The sequence below is a fragment of the Pseudophryne corroboree genome, chromosome 3 (genome assembly GCF_028390025.1).
Source record: "Pseudophryne corroboree isolate aPseCor3 chromosome 3, aPseCor3.hap2, whole genome shotgun sequence".
Classification (NCBI taxonomy): domain Eukaryota; kingdom Metazoa; phylum Chordata; class Amphibia; order Anura; family Myobatrachidae; genus Pseudophryne; species Pseudophryne corroboree.
Window position 1 is genome coordinate 145,970,935 of NC_086446.1, and position 12,535 is coordinate 145,983,469.

The 12,535-nt window shown below is 34.4% G+C and overlaps 1 non-coding gene across 1 annotated transcript; it reads right to left on the reverse strand.

Annotated features, from left to right (window-relative positions):
• Positions 1-2,033: 2,033 nt before the first annotated feature.
• TRNAY-AUA (transfer RNA tyrosine (anticodon AUA)) lies at positions 2,034-2,107 on the reverse strand. The gene has a single exon. It is a non-coding gene; the product is annotated as a tRNA-Tyr (tRNA).
• Positions 2,108-12,535: the final 10,428 nt, after the last annotated feature.

The following is a 12,535-nucleotide window of genomic DNA, read 5'->3' on the forward strand; positions in this document are numbered from 1 at the left end:
AGGTAGGCAGATTGAAACTATCCTTTGCTATATGCATTTTTTTTTGTTAATTTAAGTAATCAAAACTGGGATTGATATTTTTGCTCTTTTATTTTTACTTAAAGTACAATAACTTTTACCATTTTAATTTGTTTTAATAGTATATTGACAGTATAGTTTTCTTTAAAAAATCCACTTAATTTTCTTTACCCTATTATTAAAAGGGTAATTGACAAAAACAAACTACATTGTCACCAGAAGAGCAATACAAAATGTACAAGTGATAAATTAAAATCATCTTTCCAGCTTGAATTTCAATGATGCATTGGGGCAACGATTTTGTGAGAAACATCTTCACCCTTAAATAAAGATTTTCTTAATTCCTTACCTGTGTGCTAATTAGATATCACCTTGTTTTCACATTAAACAGACTTCCACATGAGAAAGCAGCAAGGATGCAGTGGCGTTAATGTTTCCTTGTGTCAACCCGTATTATTTCAGTAGACATTGAAATGAGGATGCATCTTGCTGCCTTTCCAATGAAGCAAATTTAATTTAGTAATAGGTTAAAAACCATCCCTACAAAGGTGTTAATCAGAGACTTGGCTTTGTGGACACTTTTCAAAGAACAAATTTGTTAGCATAAAAATAAATCCAGAAAATTAAGAGCTGTTTAATCACTCAATTGGATTTTTTTGCCAGCATATTTCTTTTTCTCTGCAACCCACTGCTAAATTGTGCTTCCTAGCTGTTTTTATAAAATCACTGAATCAAATCTAACTCTGATTACATCAGAGAAGGCCAGGTACCCTACACCATAAGAGGGGGTTTGAAATTTTGACTTGTCTACTTAAAGATCACCAAAATCTGATAACAAGGTCAATTACGTCCCTGGGTGGGATTGAACCACCAACCTTTTGGTTTATAGCCGTACACACTAACTGATTGCGCCACAGAGACACTTTGCAAAAGTACATACTGACAAAGGCTAATAAGCATTCATCTAAAACGTTTCCTAGAAAAACTTTAAAAAGTCAATAATCTGGAGAGTTTTTGTAAGATGTTTCTTCCATCCACCAACGAAGAAACACATTGGTACTTTCCCATGATGAGTGAGTGCTTCAGGATCTCTTGCACTTACATGTGCAGCAGAGTACTGCAATGGAAGCATGCTGGGCCCATAACCCAGAGGTAGGCAGATTAAAACTATCCTCTGCTATATGCATTTTTTTTGTTAATTAAAGTAATCCAAAACTGGGATTGATATTTTTGCTCTTTTATTTTTCATTAAAGTACAATAACTTTTACCATTTTAATTTGTTTTAATAGTATATTGAAAGTATTGTTTTCTTTTAAAAATCCACTTAATTTTCTTTACCCTATTATTAAAATGGTAATTGACAAAAACAAACTACATTGTCACCAGAAGAGCAATACAAAATGTACAAGTGATATATTAAAATCATCTTTCCAGCTTGAATTTCAATGATGCATTGGGGCAACGATTTTGTGAGAAACATTTTCACCCTTAAATAAAGATTTTCTTAATTCCTTACCTGTGTGCTAATTAGATATCACCTTGTTTTCACATTAAACAGACTTCCACATGAGAAAGCAGCAAGGATGCAGTGGCGTTAATGTTTCCTGGTGTCAACCTGTATTATTTCAGTAGACATTGAAATGAGGATGCATCTTGCTGCCTTTCCAATGAAGCAAGTTTAATTTAGTAATAGGTGAAAAACCATCCTTACAAAGGTGTTAATCAGAGACTTGGCTTTGTGGACACTTTTCAGAGAACAAATTTGTTAGCATAAAAATAAAGCCAGAAAATGAAGAGCTGTTTAATCACTCAATTGGATTTTTTTGCCAGCATATTTCTTTTTCTCTGCAACCCACTGCTAAATTGTGCTTCCTAGCTGTTTTTATAAAATCACTGAATCAAATCTAACTCTGATTACATCAGAGAAGGCCAGGTACCCTACACCATAAGAGGGGGTTTGAAATTTTGACTTGTCTACTTAAAGATCACCAAAATCTGATAACAAGGTCAATTACGTCCCTGGGTGGGATTGAACCACCAACCTTTTGGTTTATAGCCATACACACTAACTGATTGCGCCACAGAGACACTTTGCAAAAGTACATACTGACAAAGGCTAATAAGCATTCATCTAAAACGTTTCCTAGAAAAACTTTAAAAAGTCAATAATCTGGAGAGTTTTTGTAAGATGTTTCTTCCATCAACCAACGAAGAAACACATTGGTACTTTCCCATGATGAGTGAGTGCTTCAGGATCTCTTGCACTTACATGTGCAGCAGAGTACTGCAATGGAAGCATGCTGGGCCCATAACCCAGAGGTAGGCAGATTAAAACTATCCTCTGCTATATGCATTTTTTTTGTTAATTAAAGTAATCCAAAACTGGGATTGATATTTTTGCTCTTTTATTTTTCATTAAAGTACAATAACTTTTACCATTTTAATTTGTTTTAATAGTATATTGAAAGTATTGTTTTCTTTTAAAAATCCACTTAATTTTCTTTACCCTATTATTAAAATGGTAATTGACAAAAACAAACTACATTGTCACCAGAAGAGCAATACAAAATGTACAAGTGATATATTAAAATCATCTTTCCAGCTTGAATTTCAATGGTGCATTGGGGCAACGATTTTGTGAGAAACATTTTCACCCTTAAATAAAGATTTTCTTAATTCCTTACCTGTGTGCTAATTAGATATCACCTTGTTTTCACATTAAACAGACTTCCACATGAGAAAGCAGCAAGGATGCAGTGGCGTTAATGTTTCCTGGTGTCAACCTGTATTATTTCAGTAGACATTGAAATGAGGATGCATCTTGCTGCCTTTCCAATGAAGCAAGTTTAATTTAGTAATAGGTGAAAAACCATCCTTACAAAGGTGTTAATCAGAGACTTGGCTTTGTGGACACTTTTCAGAGAACAAATTTGTTAGCATAAAAATAAAGCCAGAAAATGAAGAGCTGTTTAATCACTCAATTGGATTTTTTTGCCAGCATATTTCTTTTTCTCTGCAACCCACTGCTAAATTGTGCTTCCTAGCTGTTTTTATAAAATCACTGAATCAAATCTAACTCTGATTACATCAGAGAAGGCCAGGTACCCTACACCATAAGAGGGGGTTTGAAATTTTGACTTGTCTACTTAAAGATCACCAAAATCTGATAACAAGGTCAATTACGTCCCTGGGTGGGATTGAACCACCAACCTTTTGGTTAATAGCCATATACACTAACTGATTGCGCCACAGAGACACTTAGCAAAAGTACATACTGACAAAGGCTAATAAGCATTCATCTAAAACGTTTCCTAGAAAAACTTTAGAAAGTCAATAATCTGGAGAGTTTTTGTAAGATGTTTCTTCCATCAACCAACGAAGAAACACATTGGTACTTTCCCATGATGAGTGAGTGCTTCAGGATCTCTTGCACTTACATGTGCAGCAGAGTACTGCAATGGAAGCATGCTGGGCCCATAACCCAGAGGTAGGCAGATTGAAACTATCCTTTGCTGTATGCATTTTTTTTTGTTAATTTAAGTAATCAAAACTGGGATTGATATTTTTGCTCTTTTATTTTTACTTAAAGTACAATAACTTTTACCATTTTAATTTGTTTTAATAGTATATTGACAGTATAGTTTTCTTTAAAAAATCCACTTAATTTTCTTTACCCTATTATTAAAAGGGTAATTGACAAAAACAAACTACATTGTCACCAGAAGAGCAATACAAAATGTACAAGTGATAAATTAAAATCATCTTTCCAGCTTGAATTTCAATGATGCATTGGGGCAACGATTTTGTGAGAAACATCTTCACCCTTAAATAAAGATTTTCTTAATTCCTTACCTGTGTGCAAATTAGATATCACCTTGTTTTCACATTAAACAGACTTCCACATGAGAAAGCAGCAAGGATGCAGTGGCGTTAATGTTTCCTTGTGTCAACCCGTATTATTTCAGTAGACATTGAAATGAGGATGCATCTTGCTGCCTTTCCAATGAAGCAAATTTAATTTAGTAATAGGTTAAAAACCATCCCTACAAAGGTGTTAATCAGAGACTTGGCTTTGTGGACACTTTTCAAAGAACAAATTTGTTAGCATAAAAATAAATCCAGAAAATTAAGAGCTGTTTAATCACTCAATTGGATTTTTTTGCCAGCATATTTCTTTTTCTCTGCAACCCACTGCTAAATTGTGCTTCCTAGCTGTTTTTATAAAATCACTGAATCAAATCTAACTCTGATTACATCAGAGAAGGCCAGGTACCCTACACCATAAGAGGGGGTTTGAAATTTTGACTTGTCTACTTAAAGATCACCAAAATCTGATAACAAGGTCAATTACGTCCCTGGGTGGGATTGAACCACCAACCTTTTGGTTTATAGCCGTACACACTAACTGATTGCGCCACAGAGACACTTTGCAAAAGTACATACTGACAAAGGCTAATAAGCATTCATCTAAAACGTTTCCTAGAAAAACTTTAAAAAGTCAATAATCTGGAGAGTTTTTGTAAGATGTTTCTTCCATCCACCAACGAAGAAACACATTGGTACTTTCCCATGATGAGTGAGTGCTTCAGGATCTCTTGCACTTACATGTGCAGCAGAGTACTGCAATGGAAGCATGCTGGGCCCATAACCCAGAGGTAGGCAGATTAAAACTATCCTCTGCTATATGCATTTTTTTTGTTAATTAAAGTAATCCAAAACTGGGATTGATATTTTTGCTCTTTTATTTTTCATTAAAGTACAATAACTTTTACCATTTTAATTTGTTTTAATAGTATATTGAAAGTATTGTTTTCTTTTAAAAATCCACTTAATTTTCTTTACCCTATTATTAAAATGGTAATTGACAAAAACAAACTACATTGTCACCAGAAGAGCAATACAAAATGTACAAGTGATATATTAAAATCATCTTTCCAGCTTGAATTTCAATGATGCATTGGGGCAACGATTTTGTGAGAAACATTTTCACCCTTAAATAAAGATTTTCTTAATTCCTTACCTGTGTGCTAATTAGATATCACCTTGTTTTCACATTAAACAGACTTCCACATGAGAAAGCAGCAAGGATGCAGTGGCGTTAATGTTTCCTGGTGTCAACCTGTATTATTTCAGTAGACATTGAAATGAGGATGCATCTTGCTGCCTTTCCAATGAAGCAAGTTTAATTTAGTAATAGGTGAAAAACCATCCTTACAAAGGTGTTAATCAGAGACTTGGCTTTGTGGACACTTTTCAGAGAACAAATTTGTTAGCATAAAAATAAAGCCAGAAAATGAAGAGCTGTTTAATCACTCAATTGGATTTTTTTGCCAGCATATTTCTTTTTCTCTGCAACCCACTGCTAAATTGTGCTTCCTAGCTGTTTTTATAAAATCACTGAATCAAATCTAACTCTGATTACATCAGAGAAGGCCAGGTACCCTACACCATAAGAGGGGGTTTGAAATTTTGACTTGTCTACTTAAAGATCACCAAAATCTGATAACAAGGTCAATTACGTCCCTGGGTGGGATTGAACCACCAACCTTTTGGTTAATAGCCATATACACTAACTGATTGCGCCACAGAGACACTTAGCAAAAGTACATACTGACAAAGGCTAATAAGCATTCATCTAAAACGTTTCCTAGAAAAACTTTAAAAAGTCAATAATCTGGAGAGTTTTTGTAAGATGTTTCTTCCATCAACCAACGAAGAAACACATTGGTACTTTCCCATGATGACTGAGTGCTTCAGGATCTCTTGCACTTACATGTGCAGCAGAGTACTGCAATGGAAGCATGCTGGGCCCATAACCCAGAGGTAGGCAGATTGAAACTATCCTTTGCTATATGCATTTTTTTTTGTTAATTTAAGTAATCAAAACTGGGATTGATATTTTTGCTCTTTTATTTTTACTTAAAGTACAATAACTTTTACCATTTTAATTTGTTTTAATAGTATATTGACAGTATAGTTTTCTTTAAAAAATCCACTTAATTTTCTTTACCCTATTATTAAAAGGGTAATTGACAAAAACAAACTACATTGTCACCAGAAGAGCAATACAAAATGTACAAGTGATAAATTAAAATCATCTTTCCAGCTTGAATTTCAATGATGCATTGGGGCAACGATTTTGTGAGAAACATCTTCACCCTTAAATAAAGATTTTCTTAATTCCTTACCTGTGTGCTAATTAGATATCACCTTGTTTTCACATTAAACAGACTTCCACATGAGAAAGCAGCAAGGATGCAGTGGCGTTAATGTTTCCTTGTGTCAACCCGTATTATTTCAGTAGACATTGAAATGAGGATGCATCTTGCTGCCTTTCCAATGAAGCAAATTTAATTTAGTAATAGGTTAAAAACCATCCCTACAAAGGTGTTAATCAGAGACTTGGCTTTGTGGACACTTTTCAAAGAACAAATTTGTTAGCATAAAAATAAATCCAGAAAATTAAGAGCTGTTTAATCACTCAATTGGATTTTTTTGCCAGCATATTTCTTTTTCTCTGCAACCCACTGCTAAATTGTGCTTCCTAGCTGTTTTTATAAAATCACTGAATCAAATCTAACTCTGATTACATCAGAGAAGGCCAGGTACCCTACACCATAAGAGGGGGTTTGAAATTTTGACTTGTCTACTTAAAGATCACCAAAATCTGATAACAAGGTCAATTACGTCCCTGGGTGGGATTGAACCACCAACCTTTTGGTTTATAGCCGTACACACTAACTGATTGCGCCACAGAGACACTTTGCAAAAGTACATACTGACAAAGGCTAATAAGCATTCATCTAAAACGTTTCCTAGAAAAACTTTAAAAAGTCAATAATCTGGAGAGTTTTTGTAAGATGTTTCTTCCATCCACCAACGAAGAAACACATTGGTACTTTCCCATGATGAGTGAGTGCTTCAGGATCTCTTGCACTTACATGTGCAGCAGAGTACTGCAATGGAAGCATGCTGGGCCCATAACCCAGAGGTAGGCAGATTAAAACTATCCTCTGCTATATGCATTTTTTTTGTTAATTAAAGTAATCCAAAACTGGGATTGATATTTTTGCTCTTTTATTTTTCATTAAAGTACAATAACTTTTACCATTTTAATTTGTTTTAATAGTATATTGAAAGTATTGTTTTCTTTTAAAAATCCACTTAATTTTCTTTACCCTATTATTAAAATGGTAATTGACAAAAACAAACTACATTGTCATCAGAAGAGCAATACAAAATGTACAAGTGATATATTAAAATCATCTTTCCAGCTTGAATTTCAATGATGCATTGGGGCAACGATTTTGTGAGAAACATTTTCACCCTTAAATAAAGATTTTCTTAATTCCTTACCTGTGTGCTAATTAGATATCACCTTGTTTTCACATTAAACAGACTTCCACATGAGAAAGCAGCAAGGATGCAGTGGCGTTAATGTTTCCTGGTGTCAACCTGTATTATTTCAGTAGACATTGAAATGAGGATGCATCTTGCTGCCTTTCCAATGAAGCAAGTTTAATTTAGCAATAGGTGAAAAACCATCCTTACAAAGGTGTTAATCAGAGACTTGGCTTTGTGGACACTTTTCAGAGAACAAATTTGTTAGCATAAAAATAAAGCCAGAAAATGAAGAGCTGTTTAATCACTCAATTGGATTTTTTTGCCAGCATATTTCTTTTTCTCTGCAACCCACTGCTAAATTGTGCTTCCTAGCTGTTTTTATAAAATCACTGAATCAAATCTAACTCTGATTACATCAGAGAAGGCCAGGTACCCTACACCATAAGAGGGGGTTTGAAATTTTGACTTGTCTACTTAAAGATCACCAAAATCTGATAACAAGGTCAATTACGTCCCTGGGTGGGATTGAACCACCAACCTTTTGGTTTATAGCCGTACACACTAACTGATTGCGCCACAGAGACACTTTGCAAAAGTACATACTGACAAAGGCTAATAAGCATTCATCTAAAATGTTTCCTAGAAAAACTTTAAAAAGTCAATAATCTGGAGAGTTTTTGTAAGATGTTTCTTCCATCCACCAACGAAGAAACACATTGGTACTTTCCCATGATGAGTGAGTGCTTCAGGATCTCTTGCACTTACATGTGCAGCAGAGTACTGCAATGGAAGCATGCTGGGCCCATAACCCAGAGGTAGGCAGATTAAAACTATCCTCTGCTATATGCATTTTTTTTTGTTAATTAAAGTAATCCAAAACTGGGATTGATATTTTTGCTCTTTTATTTTTCATTAAAGTACAATAACTTTTACCATTTTAATTTGTTTTAATAGTATATTGAAAGTATTGTTTTCTTTTAAAAATCCACTTAATTTTCTTTACCCTATTATTAAAATGGTAATTGACAAAAACAAACTACATTGTCATCAGAAGAGCAATACAAAATGTACAAGTGATATATTAAAATCATCTTTCCAGCTTGAATTTCAATGATGCATTGGGGCAACGATTTTGTGAGAAACATTTTCACCCTTAAATAAAGATTTTCTTAATTCCTTACCTGTGTGCAAATTAGATATCACCTTGTTTTCACATTAAACAGACTTCCACATGAGAAAGCAGCAAGGATGCAGTGGCGTTAATGTTTCCTGGTGTCAACCTGTATTATTTCAGTAGACATTGAAATGAGGATGCATCTTGCTGCCTTTCCAATGAAGCAAGTTTAATTTAGTAATAGGTGAAAAACCATCCTTACAAAGGTGTTAATCAGAGACTTGGCTTTGTGGACACTTTTCAGAGAACAAATTTGTTAGCATAAAAATAAAGCCAGAAAATGAAGAGCTGTTTAATCACTCAATTGGATTTTTTTGCCAGCATATTTCTTTTTCTCTGCAACCCACTGCTAAATTGTGCTTCCTAGCTGTTTTTATAAAATCACTGAATCAAATCTAACTCTGATTACATCAGAGAAGGCCAGGTACCCTACACCATAAGAGGGGGTTTGAAATTTTGACTTGTCTACTTAAAGATCACCAAAATCTGATAACAAGGTCAAATACATCCCTGGGTGGGATTGAACCACCAACCTTTTGGTTAATAGCCGTGCACACTAACTGATTGCGCCACAGAGACACTTTGCAAAAGTCCATACTGACAAAGGCTAATAAGCATTCATCTAAAACGTTTCCTAGAAAAACTTTAAAAAGTCAATAATCTGGAGAGTTTTTGTAAGATGTTTCTTCCATCAACCAACGAAGAAACACATTGGTACTTTCCCATGATGACTGAGTGCTTCAGGATCTCTTGCACTTACATGTGCAGCAGCGTACTGCAATGGAAGCATGCTGGGCCCATAACCCAGAGGTAGGCAGATTGAATCTATCCTTTGCTATATGCATTTTTTTTTGTTAATTTAAGAAATCAAAACTGGGATTGATATTTTTGCTCTTTTATTTTTACTTAAAGTACAATAACTTTTACCATTTTAATTTGTTTTAATAGTATATTGACAGTATAGTTTTCTTTAAAAAATCCACTTAATTTTCTTTACCCTATTATTAAAAGGGTAATTGACAAAAACAAACTACATTGTCACCAGAAGAGCAATACAAAATGTACAAGTGATATATTAAAATCATCTTTCCAGCTTGAATTTCAATGATGCATTGGGGCAACGATTTTGTGAGAAACATCTTCACCCTTAAATAAAGATTTTCTTAATTCCTTACCTGTGTGCTAATTAGATATCACCTTGTTTTCACATTAAACAGACTTCCACATGAGAAAGCAGCAAGGATGCAGTGGCGTTAATGTTTCCTTGTGTCAACCCGTATTATTTCAGTAGACATTGAAATGAGGATGCATCTTGCTGCCTTTCCAATGAAGCAAATTTAATTTAGTAATAGGTGAAAAACCATCCCTACAAAGGTGTTAATCAGAGACTTGGCTTTGTGGACACTTTTCAAAGAACAAATTTGTTAGCATAAAAATAAAGCCAGAAAATTAAGAGCTGTTTAATCACTCAATTGGATTTTTTTGCCAGCATATTTCTTTTTCTCTGCAACCCACTGCTAAATTGTGCTTCCTAGCTGTTTTTATAAAATCACTGAATCAAATCTAACTCTGATTACATCAGAGAAGGCCAGGTACCCTACACCATAAGAGGGGGTTTGAAATTTTGACTTGTCTACTTAAAGATCACCAAAATCTGATAACAAGGTCAATTACGTCCCTGGGTGGGATTGAACCACCAACCTTTTGGTTTATAGCCATACACACTAACTGATTGCACCACAGAGACACTTTTCAAAAGTACATACTGACAAAGGCTAATAAGCATTCATCTAAAACGTTTCCTAGAAAAACTTTAAAAAGTCAATAATCTGGAGAGTTTTTGTAAGATGTTTCTTCCATCCACCAACGAAGAAACACATTGGTACTTTCCCATGATGAGTGAGTGCTTCAGGATCTCTTGCACTTACATGTGCAGCAGAGTACTGCAATGGAAGCATGCTGGGCCCATAACCCAGAGGTAGGCAGATTGAAACTATCCTTTGCTATATGCATTTTTTTTGTTAATTTAAGTAATCAAAACTGGGATTGATATTTTTGCTCTTTTATTTTTCATTAAAGTACAATAACTTTTACTATTTTAATTTGTTTTAATAGTATATTGAAAGTATTGTTTTCTTTTAAAAATCCACTTAATTTTCTTTACCCTATTATTAAAATGGTAATTGACAAAAACAAACTACATTGTCACCAGAAGAGCAATACAAAATGTACAAGTGATATATTAAAATCATCTTTCCAGCTTGAATTTCAATGATGCATTGGGGCAACGATTTTGTGAGAAACATTTTCACCCTTAAATAAAGATTTTCTTAATTCCTTACCTGTGTACTAATTAGATATCACCTTGTTTTCACATTAAACAGACTTCCACATGAGAAAGCAGCAAGGATGCAGTGGCGTTAATGTTTCCTGGTGTCAACCTGTATTATTTCAGTAGACATTGAAATGAGGATGCATCTTGCTGCCTTTCCAATGAAGCAAGTTTAATTTAGTAATAGGTGAAAAACCATCCTTACAAAGGTGTTAATCAGAGACTTGGCTTTGTGGACACTTTTCAGAGAACAAATTTGTTAGCATAAAAATAAAGCCAGAAAATGAAGAGCTGTTTAATCACTCAATTGGATTTTTTTGCCAGCATATTTCTTTTTCTCTGCAACCCACTGCTAAATTGTGCTTCCTAGCTGTTTTTATAAAATCACTGAATCAAATCTAACTCCATCAGAGAAGGCCACGTACCCTACACCAGAACAGGGGGTTTGAAATTTTGACTTGTCTACTTAAAGATCACCAAAATCTGATAACAAGGTCAAATACGTCCCTGGGTGGGATTGAACCACCAACCTTTTGGTTAATAGCCATGCACACTAACTGATTGCGCCACAGAGACACTTTGCAAAAGTCCATACTGACAAAGGCTAATAAGCATTCATCTAAAACGTTTCCTAGAAAAACTTTAAAAAGTCAATAATCTGGAGAGTTTTTGTAAGATGTTTCTTCCATCAACCAACGAAGAAACACATTGGTACTTTCCCATGATGAGTGAGTGCTTCAGGATCTCTTGCACTTACATGTGCAGCAGAGTACAGCAATGGAAGCATGCTGGGCCCATAACCCAACGGTAGGCAGATTGAAACTATCCTCTGCTATATGCATTTTTTTTTGTTAATTAAAGTAATCCAAAACTGGGATTGATATGTTGGCTCTTTTATTTTTACTTACAGTACAATAACTTTTACCATTTTAATTTGTTTTAATAGTATATTGACAGTATAGTTTTCTTTCAAAAATCCACTTAATTTTCTTTACCCTATTATTAAAATGGTAATTGACAAAAACAAACTACATTGTCACCAGAAGAGCAATACAAAATGTACAAGTGATATATTAAAATCATCTTTCCAGCTTGAATTTCAATGATGCATTGGGGCAACGATTTTGTGAGAAACATCTTCACCCTTAAATAAAGATTTTCTTAATTCCTTACCTGTGTGCTAATTAGATATCACCTTGTTTTCACATTAAACAGACTTCCACATGAGAAAGCAGCAAGGATACAGTGGCGTTAATGTTTCCTGGTGTCAACCTGTATTATTTCAGTAGACATTGAAATGAGGATGCATCTTGCTGCCTTTCCAATGAAGCAAGTTTAATTTAGTAATAGGTGAAAAACCATCCCTACAAAGGTGTTAATCAGAGACTTGGCTTTGTGGACACTTTTCAAAGAACAAATTTGTTAGCATAAAAATAAAGCCAGAAAATTAAGAGCTGTTTAATCACTCAATTGGATTTTTTTTGCCAGCATATTTCTTTTTCTCTGCAACCCACTGCTAAATTGTGCTTCCTAGCTGTTTTTATAAAATCACTGAATCAAATCTAACTCTGATTACATCAGAGAAGGCCAGGTACCCTACACCATAACAGGGGGTTTGAAATTTTGACTTGTCTACTTAAAGATCACCAAAATCTGATAACAAGGT